The sequence below is a fragment of the Orycteropus afer genome, unplaced genomic scaffold, assembly GCF_000298275.1.
Source record: "Orycteropus afer afer isolate SDZICR_OR568_19922 unplaced genomic scaffold, OryAfe1.0 scaffold00052, whole genome shotgun sequence".
Classification (NCBI taxonomy): domain Eukaryota; kingdom Metazoa; phylum Chordata; class Mammalia; order Tubulidentata; family Orycteropodidae; genus Orycteropus; species Orycteropus afer.
In genome coordinates, this window is record NW_006921639.1 from 353373 (window position 1) to 358272 (window position 4900).

Consider the following 4900-nt stretch of genomic DNA (forward strand, 5'->3'; position numbering starts at 1 on the left):
GAGGAAAAGACCCTATGGGGGTGAGTGTCCTCAGCTCCACCTCCACCACTCACACTATACCCTCCCAAGCCCAACTTTCATATTGCAGACCCATCCCCACCTCTATGTCTCATGCTACACCCCCCCAGCCCATTCTTTTTTTTTTTTTTTTTTTAATTGTATTGTGATTTGGGTGCAAATTTACAAAGCAGATTTATTTTACCCTCAACAGTTCATGCATACTTGATTTCACAGTCCAGATTACAATCCCCAACCATAAAAAGATTTCCTGCCCTCTCCTCCCTGTAACTACCCTCTCCCTGTGCCCCTCTTTCTATGCATTCCTGTCTGTCCAGCTTCTCCTTTATGAGAATGCTGCCCCTCTGATGTCTCATGGCTGATTGATCTAAGGAATGCATCTCCCTAGGGTACGTGGGTGCATCTCCTTGGGGTAGGTGTTCTGCTTGTGGGACTTTCTGCTGCTGGGCTAAGAGCCAATCCATGGAGGTGAGTCCATTTCCAGGCCAAAGGATAACCTGAGGCCATAGTCTTGGAGGTCCCAACAGTCTCTATCTGATTCATATGTCTCACACTGCAGGACCCCATTTTCATACTTCCACCTTCTACTTGAAGTCCCCAACCCCTGCCCCAATCTACTCTTCACAGAGTAACCTTCCTCTCCCACCTTTACCCTTCAAACTGCACCTTCTCATCCCACTTCCATCTCTCACACTGAAGCACCCATATCCGCATCTCCACCCTTCACACTACAGCTTTCTGCCCCCACCTTTATTCCTCACTCTGAAGCACCAGCTCCCTCATCCTTCACACTGAAACTCCACATCAACACTTTTTACCCTGTAACACCACACTCCATCCATAACACTGCAGCCCCTACCCCCACATCCACACCTCATACCTGTCAAAAAAAATTAATAACAGATATTTTACTTTTATTTTAAGACCTTTTCTTATTTACAAAATCAAAATTAACAGTAAAAGCCTAACCCCCAAAATTATAAAACTATTAACTTGATTTTTCTTTTTTTTATTCCTGCCTTTATGGGATGTTGTTAATAAAGAACAACCATTCATCTGTGGTGGCTTGAGTGTTGCTGTAATGCTGAAACCATGCCACTGATGTTTAAAATACCAGCAGGATCACCCATGGTGGATAGGTTCCAGCAGAGCTTCCAGACTAAGACAGACTGGGAAGAAAGGTGGAGCCATCCACTTCTGAAAAAAATTGGCCACTGAAAACCTTATGGATAGCAGTGAAACATTGTCTGATACAGTGCTAGAAGATGAATCCATGTTGGAAGGCACTCAGATTGTGACTGGGGAAGAGCTGCCTCCTCAAACTAGAGTTGACCTTACTGATGTGGATAGTGTAGAGCTTTCAGGACCTTCTTTTAATAATATCACACAACTCTAAATGAGAAGGAACAGCTACAAATATCCATCAATAATCAGAACATGGAATGTGCAAAGTATGAATCTAGGAAAATTGGAAGGTGTCAAAAATGAAATGGGATGCACAAAAATCAATATCCTAGGCATTCATGGGCTGAAATAGACTGGTACTGGCCATTTTGAATCTGACAATCATATCGTCTACTATACTAGGTATAGGAGCTCTGGTGGTGTAGTATCTAAGGTATTTGACTGCTAAGCAGAAGGCTGGCAGTTCAAATCCACCAATCACTCCTTGGAATGAAGATTGGGCAATCTACTTCTGCAGTGATACTACCTTGGAAACACAAGGAGGGGTTGCTATGAGTTGGGTCTGACTCAATGGCAGTGAGTTTTTTTGCTAGACATAACAAATTGAAGAGGAATAGTGTCACATTCAATGTCAAAAAGAACATTTCAAGATCTATCCTGAAGTATGATACTGTCAGTGATAAGATGATATCCATATGCCTGAAAGGAAAACCAGTTAATACTACTATTATTCAAATTTAGACAATAACCACTAAAGCAAAAGATGAAAAATTGAAGATTTTCACCAACTTCTGCAGTCTGAAATTGACCAAACATGCAATAAAGATGAGTTGATAATTACTGGTGATTAGAATGCAAATGTTGGAAATGAAGAAGCAGATTCCATAGTTGTAAAATATGGTCTTTTTGAAAGAAATGGCATCAGAGAACACAACACAGAATTTTGCAAAACCAAATACTTATTTAATGCAAATACCTTTTTTCCAACAACAAAAACAGTACCTATACTGTGAACCTTGGCAGATGGAATACACAGGAATCAAGTCTACTACATTTGTGGAAAGAGGCAATGGATGGAAAAATCCACTATCATCAGTCAGAACAAAGCCAGGAGCTGATTGTCAAACAGATCATCAATTGCTAATACTAAAGTTCAAGTTGAAGCTGAAGAAAATTCAAACAAGACCATGAGAGACAAAATACAACCTTGAGTATATCTCATCTGAATTTAGAGACCATCTGATGCATTGAAGATCAAAGACCAGAAAATTGTGCTATGATATCAAGAACCTCATACATAAAGAAAGCAAAATGTCATTAAAAAGAAAAGAAAGGAATAAAAGACCAAAATAGATATCAGAAGGGATTCTGCAACTTGCTTTTGAATGGAGAATAGCTTAAGCAAATGGAAGAAATGATGAAATAAAAGAACTGAACAGAAGATTTCAAAGGATGCATCAAGGAGACAAAGTAAAGTATTAAAATGACATTTGCAAAGACTTGGAATTAGAAAATCAAAGAGAAGAACACACTGAGCATTTCTCAAGCTGAAAGAACTTAAGGAAAAATTCAAGCCTCAGTTTGAAATATTGAATGATTCTATGGGTAAAATATTGAACAAGGCAAGAAGCATCAAAGAAAATGGAAGGAATACACAGAGTCACTGTACCAAAAAGAATTGGTTGATGTTCAACTATTTCAGGAGGTAGCATATGATCAAGAACCATTGGTACCATAGGATAGCCAAGCTTCATTGAAAGAACTGGTGAAAAACAAGGCTTCAGGAACTGACAGAATACCCATTGAGATGTTTCAACAAATGGATGCAACGCTGAAAGCACTCATTTATTTATGCCAAGAAATTTGGAAGACAGCTACCTGGCCAACTGACTGAAAGAGATCCATATTTGTGCTCATTCCAAAAAAAAAAAGATGATGCAATCGAATGCAGATATCATTGAACAGTATCATATGCAAGTAAAATTTTACTGAAAATAACTCAAAAATGTTTCAGCAGTATAGTGACAGGAAACTTCCAGAAATGCAATGTGTTTTATTGACTATGCAAAGGCATTTGACTATGTGGATCATAACAAATTACGGGAAGAATGGGACTTCCAGAACACATAATTGTGTTCATGATGAACCTGAACATAGACAAAAAGGCAGTCATTTGAACAGAAGAAACCATACTGCATGGTTTAAAATCAGGGAGTATGTGAGGGTTGCATCCTTTCACCATACTTATTCAATCTGTATGCTAAGCAAATAATCAGAGAAGCTTGGCTATAGAAAGAAGACCGTGGCATCAGAATTAGAGGAAGATTCATTACCAACCTGCAATATGCATGATACAACTTTTGTTGCTGAGAGTGAATATGACATGAAGCACTTTTCATGAAGTTTTAAGACTAAGCCTTCAGTTTAGATTACACCTCAACATAAAACAAAAATCCTTACAACTGGACCAATAAGCAAAAAATATCATGATAAATGGGGAAAAGAGTGAAGTTGTCAGGGATTTCATTTTACTTGGGTCTACAATCAACAACAATGGAAGCAGCAGTTAAGAAATCAAATGAAGTATTGCACTGGACAAATGTGCTGCAAAAGATCTCTTTAAAGTGTTAAAGAGCAAAGATGTCACTTTGAAGACTTGTTGTTATATGCCGTCGAGTCAGCCCCGACTCATAGCGACCCCTCCTTGGGTTTCCGAGGCAGTATCACTACGGAAGTAGGATTGCCCAACCTTCCTTCTGAGGAGTGGCTGGTGGGTTTGAACCGCCAGCCTTCTGGTTAGCAGTCAAGTGCTTTAGCCACTATGCTACCAGAGCTCCCACTTTGAAGACTAGCAATAGTATTTTCAATAGGAAGATGGAAGAATTGATGGAGTTGAATTATAGTGTTGGCAAAGAATACTGAAAATACTATGGACTGCCATAAGAATGAACAAATCTGTCTTGGGCAAAGTATAGTGGGAATGTTCCTTACAAGTGAGAATGGCCAGACCTCATGTCATGTGCTTTGGTCATGTTGTATGAAGCAACCAGTCCCTGGAAAAGGATGTCATGCTTGGTAAAGTAGAAGGTTAGCAAACAAGGGAAGACTCTCAATGGAACGGATTGACACAGTGGCTGTGCCAATGGGCTCAAGCATAGCAAGGATTGTGAGGATGGTGCAGGACTGGGCAGTGTTTCATTTTGTGGCATACAGTCACTTTGAGTCCGATGCAACTCAGTGGCACCTAACAACAAGATCAACAGTAATAAGGAAACTTTGGGCCCAGTATAACATAGTGTAAAAATCTTTACAACTCCCTTCATGACAAAAACATTTGCTAATCTCAGAATTTATCTAATGCAAAAAGTTTAACTTCAAGTCACTTCCTGAGAGATGAGACACCTTTCATCATTTTAAAACCTCTGGCCTATACTGAAAGATTTGTGCAAATGAATAGAGGAAGGCTCAGCCAGGCGAGAGACCATCTAGCAACCTGATGTCAGCTGCTTTCAGTAAGGAGGTGCAGAGTTCAATCAATCATGTTAAGATTAGCCGATGGTTGATCTATTCTTCTCCCTTCTCTTCTCTTCTCTTTATGAGTTTCATTGTAACTAGCCTACATTGAGCCATTTGAGTTTACTCATGAGTCAGAATGATTTCATATATATGTGTGTGTGTGTGTGTATATATATATATA